Source organism: Homarus americanus, unplaced genomic scaffold (genome assembly GCF_018991925.1).
Source record: "Homarus americanus isolate GMGI-L3 unplaced genomic scaffold, GMGI_Hamer_2.0 scaffold31635, whole genome shotgun sequence".
Lineage (NCBI taxonomy): Eukaryota > Metazoa > Arthropoda > Malacostraca > Decapoda > Nephropidae > Homarus > Homarus americanus.
In genome coordinates this window covers 1-13,957 of record NW_024755819.1, presented here as the reverse complement: position 1 = coordinate 13,957, position 13,957 = coordinate 1, and the positions used below count along the sequence as shown (strand labels likewise).

The following is a 13,957-nucleotide window of genomic DNA, read 5'->3' as shown; positions in this document are numbered from 1 at the left end:
CTTCCCTACACTGATAAGACTTACTACACAACTGCCATACGTAATAACAGGTAAGCCTTATGACACTTGGAACCTAATATCCTACGTCTGTCACTCTTACTATACGATAATACCAATATATGCACACACATATGAAGGAAACTTTAAACCACCGTAAAGCAATTGTGAACAGAAGTGACTGGGAGGAATAATTAACACTGAGTAACAAGGAGGGAAGGAATATGGTACTTAAGGTCGAGTCCTGTCACGGCCGCCATTTGTTACGAGTTGGGGATTTAGAATATAGTTATACGTCTACCCAGATCCCAACAGGTAACAAAAAAAAAAAAAAAAGACAATCGGACTATAAAAGGGTAGACAAAGGATGCGAGTTTTCGGTTGTATATAATAGAGTACCATAAATCCTTAACAAAATATTCAGCTTATAAATTACCCTTAACCAAACTTAACCTAAACATTAACAGTATATACATATTAATAAACATAAAACAATCTCGAAGCAAGTGGACGTGGGGAAATTAATACAAGAGATACTAGTACTTAAGTGAGGAGCTGAGATGGCTGACGAGTAAGGCTGAGTATTGTAGAAGACGGTAGGTAGTCACTGCACGTACGTAGGTTTAGAGGATAGATGATCCTGTGGTCACTTCCCAGGCCAAGTGCTCTCTCCTCGAATTGGAGGTGACGCAACAACCAGGATAGGGAGAAGGAAACCTCGGAGTGGTAACTAAGACGAGTCATACTCGTGTCTCGTCCCTAGATGGCGTTGCTCGTGGTGCTGGGTAGGTAGATCAGGACAATAGATGGCGTGCTTCGTAGTGCTGGGTGGAGGGTTCGTAACACTATATACGACACAGATAGCACTACAGATAAAATTAAGATGTAAGGAAGCAAACAATAAAAAATGGAATGATATTATAATGGCGGCTGACATGACTAAAGACACAAAAACATTTTGGACTTCCATAAACAAGATGAGGGGGCAACAAGCAAAAAACACCATACATTAAAGACCAAAATGGAACAAAATTGCACGAGGAAAATGAACAAGAGTCAGCATTCAAAAGGAATGGGTAAAAGTTTTTAAAATATCAGATGAGGAAAATGAAGATTTTGATAGTGAACACGAAGAAAGGATAGAAGAAGAAATGGGAAGACAAATACATAGAATCACCCCAAGGCAATATATAGACTATAACTTATTACCTAATAATCAAATAATAACCATGGGAGAAATGATGCACTGTCTGAGGAAATTTAAGGAAAAAGCCCCTGGGCTCACAGGTATTACACGAAATATGATCATGAATCTACCTGAAAACATTTTAAATACACTATTAAACATTTATAACGCATGCTTAATAACTGGTTACTTTCCAGACAAACTAAAATATGCTAAAATGATATTTATTCCTAAAGAGGGTAAGGACAATAAGGAAATATTAAACTACAGGCCAATATCTTTATTAGAAATTACCGGGAAACTATTGGAAAAAATATTAAATTCAAGACTTATAGCCTTTTAACACAACATGGGAAAACTAACAACAGACAACATGGATTTATGCCCAATAGAAATACCCTAACTGCAATAGCTATAATAACGGAAATAATTGCAATAGAAAAAGCAAGGGTAACCAGATCAATATAATTTTAAGGGATGTTTCTAAGGCTTTTGATAAAGTTGGGCATTTAGGCTTGAAATATAAAATATATAAAACTGGGACTTAACGAATACATGCTAAGAATATTGTGTAACTATTTAGATGATAGGAGAGCACAAATTCAAATTGGAAACTTTTAGGAACTATGTTTAATCTTGAGAGTGGAGTACCTCAAGGAGGATGCCTTTCTCCAACACTATATACAATTTATACTTCAGACACACCTCAACCTACCCCTTTAGTGAATATGTAATGTTTGCTGATGATATTACTCAAATAGTATCATACCCAGGAAAATCAACTCAATTTATGGCACTCTACACGGTAAGAGCGATAAAAAACATAAATGATTTTGAGAAAAAATGGAAAATCAGGACAAATAAGAACAAATTCAAGATAATACCAATAGCCAAGATTAAAACAAGTCCAGTAATAGTCGACCAGAACTATACCCATACGACACTGAAGGTAGGATGCTTGGATTAAAACTAACAAAAAGAGGATATATAACATACTTAAAAGATAAAGAACGACAGGCAAGAATAAGATTATCAAAAATAAAACGCTTTAAGAACCTTAGCATTAATAACAAAAGAAAGATTTATATTGCCCTTGTCAAATCAATTATGGACTACCCACCCATCCCATTGAACACCCTTAGTAAAACGTGCATTAAAAGGTTACAAACAGTACAAAATATAGCCCTCAGATTTATATATAACATAAAATATACAGACCACATCAATAATGAACAGCTACACAAGAGAGCAAACCTCTTAGCAATCAATGTAGATATACACAACAAAGCTGTAAATATTTGGAAAAAAGTGACTGAACTTAACACAGAAACATATCAAAACTGGAAAAATAATATAGACAGGAAGAAGTAATTGAACCACCTCCTGCCTCAATATACACATTTCTACATAAAACATTACTAGAGGAATAAAGATGAGAGTGACCAACCAGCTCCACTAAGAACCTGGCATACAGTGTACCTTTAGACTAACACAACTAACACTTAACTAACACCCAAAAAATGTGACTACCTCCCAGTTACACAAGGACCTGGGCGGGCTCACTAACTCAACAATAACAAAAAATAATAATAATAAGCATTATATAAATAAACCAATATTAATACAAAGGTCTGACGACCCAAGGGAGCAGAACAAAGACAAAACACCAATAAGAAAGATGAAGCGATCTGGTTGAGCCCAGATTCTTTCTACTCCTACTGTATTTTCAGTTTCACCACCTTTTCTTCAATTCCTAATAATCTTCTTTCACCTCTTAACTAATGACTTCGTATCGTATCGTACTATCTAGCCTAAACTGTTTAGCCTGACGTAGAGTTTTTAATAAATCTGGTGATATGGAACCACACACAACCCCCTTAACCTGGGATAATGCAATCAAATGGATAATTGCTAACTATTCTCAGAGATAATGCAATCAAATGGTTATTGCTAAGGGGCTGCGCCCCGGACCCCTGTGTTAGATACTGTATTTGGTCATGATGAATTGTTTATTAGACTATAAGAAATCCTCTTCCTTCTTGTATTGGCAAGGGGAGTTTGCTTTAACTTAGGTATGCTAGCCTAAGTAAAAATAGATGCCCCTTCCTTATTGGTGTTGTCGATGGCACAGCACAGCACAGCACCGTGCCTATGACGAAATCAAATTCATTAAACTCAACTCATACTTCAAATGCACCAAGAGAACTTGCACACCCGAATGGGAAACCGTCAGAGTCAATCGAGGGTCGATTTAATAGCATACTATACAAAATGATCTGAGAATCTGCACATACCGAGTGGGAGACGGTCGTGAAAGCGTCCGCCCTTGTACGCTGGATGGAACTATTTCACTACAGTAAGGGGTAGGGGCACCTCTGTCATATTATACAACATACCAAAGAAGTTCCACACCTGCATGGGAGACCGTCAGAGTCAATCGGGGGTCGATTTAATAGCATACTACAGAAACTTGCACACCCGAATGGGAGACCGTCAACGTCAATCGGGGGTCGATTTAATAGCATACTATAGAAACTTGCACACCCGAATGGGAGACCGTCAAAGTCAATCGGGGATCGATTTGATAGCATACCACAGAAACTTGCACACCCGAATGGGAGACCGTCAAAGTCAATCGGGGGTCGATTTAATAGCATACTACAGAAACTTGCACACCCGAATGGGACACCGTCAAAGTCAATCGGGGGTCGATTTGATAGCATACTACAGAAACTTGCACACCCGAATGGGAGACCGTCAAAGTCAATCGGGGATCGATTTGATAGCATACCACAGAAACTTGCACACCCGAATGGGAGACCGTCAAAGTCAATCGGGGGTCGATTTAATAGCATACCACAGAAACTTGCACACCCGAATGGGAGACCGTCAAAGTCAATCGGGGGTCGATTTGATAGCATACTACAGAAACTTGCACACCCGAATGGGAGACAGTGAAAGTCAATCGGGGGTCGATTTAATAGCATACTACAGAAACTTGCACACCCGAATGGGAGACAGTGAAAGTCAATCGGGGGTCGATTTAATAGCATACTACAGAAACTTGCACACCCGAATGGGAGACCGTCAAAGTCAATCGGGGGTCGATTTAATAGCATACTACAGAAACTTGCACACCCGAATGGGAGACCGTCAAAGTCAATCGGGGGTCGATTTGATAGCATACTACAGAAACTTGCACACCCGAATGGGAGACAGTCAAAGTCAATCGGGGGTCGATTTAATAGCATACTACAGAAACTTGCACACCCGAATGGGAGACCGTCAAAGTCAATCGGGGGTCGATTTAATAGCATACTACAGAAACTTGCACACCCGAATGGGAGACCGTCAAAGTCAATCGGGGGTCGATTTGATAGCATACTACAGAAACTTGCACACCCGAATGGGAGACAGTCAAAGTCAATCGGGGGTCGATTTAAGAGCATACTACAGAAATTCTGTACACCCGAATGGGAGAATCACAAAGTCAATCGGGGTCGATTTAATAGCATACTACAGAAACTTCTGTACACCAATGTAGACCACAAAGTCAATGGGGTCGATTTGATAGCATACTACATAAACTTGCACACCCGAATGGGAGACAGTCAAAGTCAATCGGGGGTCGATTTAATAGCATACTACAGAAACTTGCACACCCGAATGGGAGACCGCAAAGTCAATCGGGGGTCGATTTTGATATACTACAGAAACTTGCACACCGAATATCAATCGGGGTCGATTTAATACATACAGAAACTTGCACACCCGAATGGAGACCGTCAAAGTCAATCGGGGTCGGAAAGCAATCGGGGGTCGATTTGATAGCATACTACAGAAACTTGCACACCCGAATGGGAGACCGTCAAAGTCAATCGGGGGTCGATTTGATAGCATACTACAGAAACTTGATTCATAGCATACTACAGAAACTTGCACACCCGAATGGGAGACCGTCAGAGTCAATCGAGGGTCGATTTAATAGCATACTATACAAAATGATCCGAGAATGTGCACACACCGAGTGGGAGACGGTGATGAAAGCGTCCGCCCTTGTACACTGGATGGCACTATTTCACTATAGTAAGGGGTAGGGGCACCTCGGTCATATTATACAACATACCAGAGAAGTTCCACACCCGCATGGGAGACCGTCAAAGTGAATCGGGGGTCGATTTGATAGCATACTACAGAGAACTTGCACTCCCGAATGGGAGACCGTCAAAGTCAATCGGGGGTCGATTTGATAGCATACTACAGAGAACTTGCACACCCGAATGGGAGACAGTCAAAGTCAATCGGGGGTCGATTTAATAGCATACTACAGAAACTTGCACACCCGAATGGGAGACCGTCAAAGTCAATCGGGGGTCGATTTGATAGCATACTACAGAAACTTGCACACCCGAATGGGAGACCGTCAAAGTCAATCGGGGGTCGATTTGATAGCATACTACAGAAACTTGCACACCCGAATGGGAGACAGTGAAAGTCAATCGGGGGTCGATTTAATAGAATACTACAGAAACTTGCACACCCGAATGGGAGACAGTGAAAGTCAATCGGGGGTCGATTTAATAGCATACTACAGAAACTTGCACACCCGAATGGGAGACCGTCAAAGTCAATCGGGGGTCGATTTAATAGCATACTACAGAAACTTGCACACCCGAATGGGAGACCGTCAAAGTCAATCGGGGGTCGATTTGATAGCATACTACAGAAACTTGCACACCCGAATGGGAGACAGTCAAAGTCAATCGGGGGTCGATTTAATAGCATACTACAGAAACTTGCACACCCGAATGGGAGACCGCCAAAGTCAATCGGGGGTCGAGCATACTTTACAAAATGATCCGAGAATCTGCACACACACCGAGTGGGAGACGGTGATGAAAACGTCCGCCCTTATATGTTCGATTGCACTATTTCACTATATTAAGGGGAGAGGGTGCCTTCGCACACATATTCGGTGTGAAATATCTTCCGCCCCCCAGCGGAGCGCTTCGGCGCCTCTGCGAAGCAAAGCGCGGCATTCAAAAACAATAACCAAAATTGCCGTCGCTTTCCCTTCCCTGCCCTGCAATGGCTGGAGCAGCAGCAGGCAGCAGAAGAAGAGAGAGAGAAAAATAGTCTCATGGGGTCAGAGGAATGGCAGTGGAGCGCGATCTATGAATTTCACTAGCCAGGTCTGTCTCCCAATTGAACATTATTACCTTCTCGGCGCACATCGCCACCACGGTTTCCGCGACAGCAGCAGCATCATGATGTTGCGTCTATTGTAAGTCCGGAACTGGTTATTCCGGCTGTTCGCGAACAGTCGGGTTTTAACCTTGCCTAACAAACGATCAAACAACTTCCACCTCGAGGTGCGGTACGGTGACCGTCCTATCGTCCGCTCTTGTATGCTGGATTGCACTATTTCACATATTTAAGGAGAGGGTGCCTTCACACCTATTCGGTGTGGAATATCTTCCGCCCCAGCGAGCGCTTCGGGCGCCTCTCAATGCGCGCATTCAAAAACAACAACCAAAGTTGCCGCCGCTTCCTTCCCTGCCCTGCAATGGCTGGAGCAGCAGCAGCAGCGAGAAGAGAGAGAGAGAAAATAGTCTCATGGGGTCAGAGGAATGGCAGTGGAGCGCGATCTATGAATTTCACTAGCCAGGTCTGTCTCCCCAATTGAACATTATTTCTCGGCGCACACGTCGCCACCACGGTTTCCGCGACAGCAGCAGCATCATGATGTTGCGTCTATTGTAAGTCCGGAACCGGTTATTCGGCTGTTCGCGAACAGTCGGTTTTAACCTTGCCTAACAAACGATCAAACAACTTCCACTCTCGAGGTGCGGTACGGTGACTGTCCTATCGTCCGCTCTTGTATGCTGGATTGCACTATTTCACTATATTAAGGGAGAGGTCACACACCTATTCGTGTGGAATATCTTCCCCCCCCAGCGGAGCGCTTCGGCGCCTCCGGCAAAGGCATTCAAAAACAACAACCAAAGTTGCCGCCGCCCTTCCCTGCCCCTGCAATGGCTGGAGCAGCAGCAGCAAGAAGAGAGAGAGAGCTGAGAGAGAGAAAATAGTCTCATGGGGTCAGAGAGGAATGGCAGTGGTGGCGAATTTCACTAGCCAGGTCGTCTCCATTGAACATTATTACTCTCGGCAAGACGTCGCCACTGCGGTTTCCGCGACAGCAGCAGCATCATGATGTTGCGTCTATTGTAAGTCCGGAACCGGGTTATTCGGCTGTTCGCGAACAGTCAGGTTTTAACCTTGCCTAACAAACGATCAAACAACTTCCACACTCGAGGTGCGGTACGGTGACTGTCCTATCGTCCGCTCTTGTATGCTGGATTGCACTATTTCACTATATTAAGGGGAGAGGGTGCCTTCACACACATATTCGATGTGAAATATCTTCCGCCCCCCAGCGGAGCGCTTCGGCGCCTCTGCGAAGCAAAACGCGGCATTCAAAAACAACAACCAAAATTGCTGTCGATTTCCTCTCCCTGCCCTGCAATGGCTGGAGCAGAAGGAGAGCGAGAGAGAGAATAGTCTCATTGGGTCAGAGGAATGGCAGTGGAGCGGGCTAATGGCGAGTAGGCTCGCGATCTATCAATTACACTAGCCAGGTCGCTCTCCCTATTGAACATTATTACTCTCTCACGTCGCCACTGCGGTTTCCGCGACAGCAGCAGCATCATGATGATGATGCATCCACCAATTAGTCCGGAACCGGGTTATTCGGCTGTCTGCGAACAGTCCGGTTTTAACCTTACCCAACATCCACTCTCGAGGTGCGGTACGGTGAATGTCCTATCGTCCGACCTTGTATGCTGGATTGCACTATTTCACTATATTAAGGGGAGAGGGTGCCTTCACACACATATTCGGCATTCAAAAACAACAACCAAAATTGCCGTCGCTTCCCTGCCCTGCAATGGCTGGAGCAGAAGGAGAGAGAGATTTTAGTCTCATTGGATCAGAGGAATGGCAGTGGAGCGAGCTTATGGCGAGTAGGCTCGCGCTCTATCAATTACACTTGCCAGGTCTCTCTTCCGTTTGGACATTATTTACTCCGTCTCTCTCTCTCGGCGCACACGTCGCCACCCTACTAGTTTCCGTCACAGCATATGCTGCGGCCTTTCAGTCCGGAACGGGGCTCCCCTTCGCCTTGCTGTCTGCCCAACTTAGCGGACTTGCGTTGGCTGATCACCCCGTCTTCGCGTCTGTGCCGGCCTTCAATGCAGCGCCCAACCGTCTCTTGACTGAGATTCATTGCACTATTCCACGCGCAAACGGCTACCCTAAATGTGCATAGACAACGCTCATGGTTCAACACGACCAGGGCGCAGTCTGGGAGCCGAGTATACTAAAAAGAGAGTTTAGCAGCCAAAACTCGTCAAAGCACACGTTGGGTTACCCCATCACCTAACAACGATGATGGCGGTTCCCACCCGTGAAATACACAACCTAACCAATATTGGGCGACGATGGCGCTCATGAGCCCACGTCCCCACAAACAGCAAGAGAAAGAGAGAGAGGAGGAGATTGGCCAATGTGCGGTCCCTCGCCCAATGTCTTATGCCTCGCTGGGGCAAAGAGAAGAGGAGCGGATAAGGGAGGAGATTGGCCAACGTGCGGTCCCTCGCCCAATGTCGGCTGCCTCGCTGGAGCTGGGTAAAGAGGAGAGGAGCGGATAAGGGAGGAGATTGGCACACACGGTGGCGCTGCCGGCGCCGAGGATAGCAAGAGAAGGTGCAGTTTGATCTGATCATCTGGTTTGCTATTTCTCTAAGGCCAACGTGCGGTCCCTCGCCCAATGTCGGCTGCCTCGCTGGGGCAAAGAGAAGAGGAGAGGATAAGGGAGGAGATTGGCACACACGGTGGCGCTGCCGGCGCCGAGGATAGCGAGAGAAGGTGCAGTTTGATCTGGTCATCTGGTTTGCTATTTCTCTAAGGCCAACGTGCGGTCCCTCGCCCAATGTCTTCTGCCTCGCTGGGGCAAAGAGAAGAGGAGCGGATAAGGGAGGAGATTCGCCAACGTGCGGTCCCTCGCCCAATGTCGGCTGCCTCGCTGGAGCTGGGGCAAAGAGGAGCGGATAAGGGAGGAGATTGGCACACACGGTGGCGCTGCCGGCGCCGAGGATAGCAAGAGAAGGTGCAGTTAGATCTGATCATCTGGTTTGCTATTTCTCTAAGGCCAACGTGCGGTCCCTCGCCCAATGTCTTCTGCCTCTCTCTCAGTCTCACTATTTTGGCCGCCGTGATAGGCGCCGCCAACAGCAGCAGCTACCTGGTTGATCCTGCCAGTAGTCATATGCTTGTCTCAAAGATTAAGCCATGCATGTGTAAGTACAAGCCGATTTAAGGCGAAACCGCGAATGGCTCATTAAATCAGCTATGTTTCATTGGATCTGTAAACCCACTTACTTGGATAACTGTGGCAATTCTAGAGCTAATACATGCAATTGGTCTCTGACCGCAAGGGAAGAGCGCTTTTATTAGTTCAAAACTGGTCGGGCCCCGGTCCGTAACCCACCTGTGGTGAATCTGAATAACTTCGGGCTGAGCGCACGGTCTCCGCATCGGCGCCGCTTCTTTCAAGTGTCTGCCTTATCAGCTTTCGATTGTAGGTAGGTTATGCGCCTACAATGGCTATAACGGGTAACGGGGAATCAGGGTTCGATTCCGGAGAGGGAGCCTGAGAAACGGCTACCACATCTAAGGAAGGCAGCAGGCACGCAAATTACCCACTCCCGGCACGGGAGGTAGTGACGAAAAATAACGATGTGAGTCTCATCCTCGAGGCCTCGTGAATCGAATGAGTACACTTTAAATCCTTTAACTTAGCATCCATTGAGGGCAAGTCTGCGCCAGCAGCCTGCAATTCCAGCTCCACAGCTGATACAAAGTTAAGGTAGTTAAAAAGCTCGTAGTTGGACTGTGTTCCGACTGACTTTAACCGCCCGGTGTTTACTGGGTCACGCTCCGAACAGGCCCCTGCCGGCTCACACGGGATGCTATTTGTCGAGTGTCCTGAGTGGCCGGAGAGTTTACTTTGAAAAATTAGAGTGTCGGTTGTGCTACGAATGGCCTGAATGGTGATGCATGGAATAATGGAATAGGACCTCGGTTCTATTTTGTTGGTTTCGGAACCACAGGTAATGACTAATCGAACAGGCGGGCATTCTTTCAGATTATGACGCTTAGAGGTGAAATTTTGACCGCTGCAGAAGATCTAACCACGCAAAAAGCATTTGCCAAGGATGTTTTCATTAATCAAGAACGAAAGTTAGAGGTTCGAAGGCGATCAGATACCGCCCTAGTTCTAACCATAAACGATGCCAACTAGCGATCCGCCGGCGTTATTCCCATGACCGGGCGGGCAGCTTCCGGGAAACCAAAGTCTTTGGGTTCCGGGGAAGTATGGTTGCAAAGCTGAAACTTAAAGGAATTGACGGAAGGGCACCACCAGGAGTGGAGCCTGCGGCTTAATTTGACTCAACACGGGAAACCTCACCAGGCCCAGACACCGGAAGGATTGACAGATTGAGAGCTCTTTCTCGATTCGGTGGGTGGTGGTGCATGGCCGTTCTTAGTTGGTGGAGCGATTTGTCTGGTTAATTCCGATAACGAACGAGACTCTGGCCTACTAAGTAGTCGACGGATCTCCAGAAAATTGTGTCCAGTTCGCAACTTCTTCTTAGAGGGATAAGCGGCAATTCTAGCCGCACGAGATTGAGCAATAACAGGTCTGTGATGCCCTTAGATGCTCCCAATGCACGCCAGCTACACTGAAGGGATCAACGAGTTTTCCCCCTCCGAGAGGAGCGGGTAACCCGTTCAAAGCCTTTCTTGATAGGGATTGGGGCTTGCAATTGTTTCCCATGAACGAGGAATTCCCAGTAAGTGCAAGTCATCAGCTTGCGCTGACTACGTCCCTGCCCTTTGTACACACCGCCCGTCGCTACTACCGATTGAATGATTTAGTGAGGCCTTCTGACTGGCGCTCTTGGATTGTCGGCCCCGTTGCCCGCGAGGGTTTTCTGGGGTCGTCGCCTCGAGCTGACGGAAAGATGTCCAAACTTGATCATTTAGAGGAAGTAAAAGTCGTAACAAGGTTTCCGTAGGTGAACCTGCGGAAGGATCATTAACAGAGAGAAAGAGAACGGGGCGCTCTTAAAACTACTACTCTCCTGATTTGGGCGGTCTCGGGCTCTGCTCTGCCAACTCCAGCAGCGAAAGAGGACAATCCCGGCCCCCGCACCAAAAATAGGTACCACCACGCTGTAGGTGGACCACACTCGGGCGAGAGCGCGAAGACCTGAGGAGGAGGAGGAGGACGGACGGGGCTTTGGACGGCTGCCCGTCCGTTCCTTACTACCGCCGAATAAGCCTCTTGACCCAAAAAGAGTGAAATTCAAGTGTCAAAAAATAACAACAACAACAAGCCGTCCGGCCAAACCGAAACCACAAACTTGGGATATGTCTGTCAAACCCTTTCATTGAGACTCGACCTGTGATGGTTAGTCGCAAAAAGAACAAATGGCAAATACACAACTCTTAACGGGGGATCACTCGGCTCGTGGGTCGATGAAGACCGCAGCAAACTGCGTGTCGGTATGTGAATCGCAAGAATACCAGATACATCGACAAGTTGAACGCATATTGCGGCGGCGGCAGCCATAAGAGCTTGTCGCCGCCACTCCTCTACGAGGGTCGGAAATATACATCCATCCGTTGCTGCGAGTTCGGTGCCTGCTGACTGTCTCCCCGACACGAGGGTAACCCGAACCGAGCTTCCGCCTTGGGGTTTAATCGCGCGCGCCTTGCGCGAGGCGTGCCCTTAAAAACAAGCCTATCACTAGCAAGTCCATGGACTTGGCGCACCCACATTCAACCACAACAAAGCCGGGCACACACACATGTGTGTGTGTCCCGTCCCGACGACAGTTGTCGCCCTCGCAAATAACTGGAGGCGCTCTTTTGCCTGCTGTCCACAGAGACACGAATGGCCGTCGGCCGCTCATGGCTGATGCTGCACATGTTCTAAGAGGCACACGTCCTCCTCCTTCTCTCTCGGAGAAGAAGCACTCCATCCCACGAAGAGGAAACGAAACCGGGTCGGATATCTTTTAAGTAAGCCCCGCCGGAATTTCGTCTATCACCTCGAAAAGAGTGCTTGGCATGCATTGCAGTGGAACCTAAATTGATGAGTGCGCCTGGGCCCGCAGTCTACCATGTAGTGGTGCAGGCAGAGAGATGAGAATGCTTGGGTGACGCCGTGCTCTTCCTCACGCGCTCCTCCACCCTCTCCCACGGTCAGACGCGGTGTGGGCGTTCTCTTTGAGAGTTCGCCACGAGTCCACGTCTATCTCATGACTGGGAGGGAGGCAGGGGGAGTTCTCTCTAAACGCGTTAAAGACGGTGTTGCGCCTCATAACGGCGCCCGCCGGGATAGAGCACTAGTTCTGCAGCCGGAAAGGCCGCTCACGCCAATTAATACTGCGACTCTCGCTCTCTTTCTCCGGATAAACAAGTGCCACTGCTGTGGCATGCGGGAACGGGGAAAGAGGTCAAAGTTTAAGCGGCAAAGGTGCGGCCGAGTAAGGGCGGAACACGAGCGTATATGCATTAAAACTGTGTGTGTATATGACTCTGCGAGAGATGTTCTGCTGGAACACTTTTCCTATTGGCTATTTACCACTATTGATGTTGCTGAGAGGGCCGAGCACCTAAGCTGCTCGTTGAGAATGAGAAGGAACGGAGTTAGGGGTGGGAGTGCCGGCGCCATGGCCGCTGGTACCCCCGCGACAAGCCCCTCAAACCTTCCTCTCTCTGTCAGAAGAAGAAGAAGAAGAATAAGAAGGAACGGAGTCAGGGGTGGGAGTGCCGGCGCCATGGCCGCTGGTACCCCCGAGATAAGCCTCTCAAACCTTCCTTTATCTCTCTCTCTCTCTCTCTCTCTCTCTCTGTCTTACGAATAAGAAGGAACGGAGTTAGGGGTGGGAGTACCGGCGCCATGGCCGCTGGTACCCCCGCGACAAGCCCCTCAAACCTTCCTCTCTCTCTCTCTCTCTGTCTTAAGAATAAGAAGGAACGGAGTCAGGGGTGGGAGTACCGGCGCCATGGCCGCTGGTACCCTCGCGACAAGCCCCTCAAACCTTCCTTACTCTCTCTCAGTCTTAAGAATAAGAAGGAACGGAGTCAGGGGTGGGAGTACCGGCGCCATGGCCGCTTGGTACCCCCGCGACAAGCCCCTCAAACCTTCCTGTGTATGTCTTTTGCAGCAGCACGTGGTAATGTCGGTGGTGAAGAAAGTCGGTGGCAGAGCGTCTTCCGCTTCGTGGTTGGGGAACATGTTCCCCCTAAGGATGATGAGACCACGATCGACCTCGTAGTAGGAGAGAGCTACCCGCCAAATTTAAGCATATTAATAAGCGGAGGAAAAGAAACCAACAGGGATTCCCTTAGTAAGGGCGACTGAACCGGGAAAAGCCCAGTGCATAACCTCGATGTCTTCGGGCACGAGGGGTGTTGCGTTTCAGAGGGTCCAGCACGCCGTCCCATACCGTCTAAGTCAAGCTTGAAAGCGGCCACTGCCCATGGAGGGTGACAGGCCCGTATGGCGGCGCCCGTGAGGGTACAGATGGGACGGTCGGAAAGGGCCTCTCTGTAGAGTTGGGTTGCTTGAAAGTGCAGCCCAAAGCAGGTGGTAAACTCCATCTAAGGCTAAATATGACCACGAGACCGATAGCGAACAAG

General features: G+C 47.8%; 1 non-coding gene across 1 annotated transcript; it reads left to right on the top strand.

Moving 5' to 3' along the window:
- The first annotated feature begins 11,750 nt into the window (after window positions 1-11,750).
- Window positions 11,751-11,914, top strand: LOC121856682. Its single transcript, XR_006087021.1, has one exon. It is a non-coding gene; the product is annotated as a 5.8S ribosomal RNA (ribosomal RNA).
- Window positions 11,915-13,957: the final 2,043 nt, after the last annotated feature.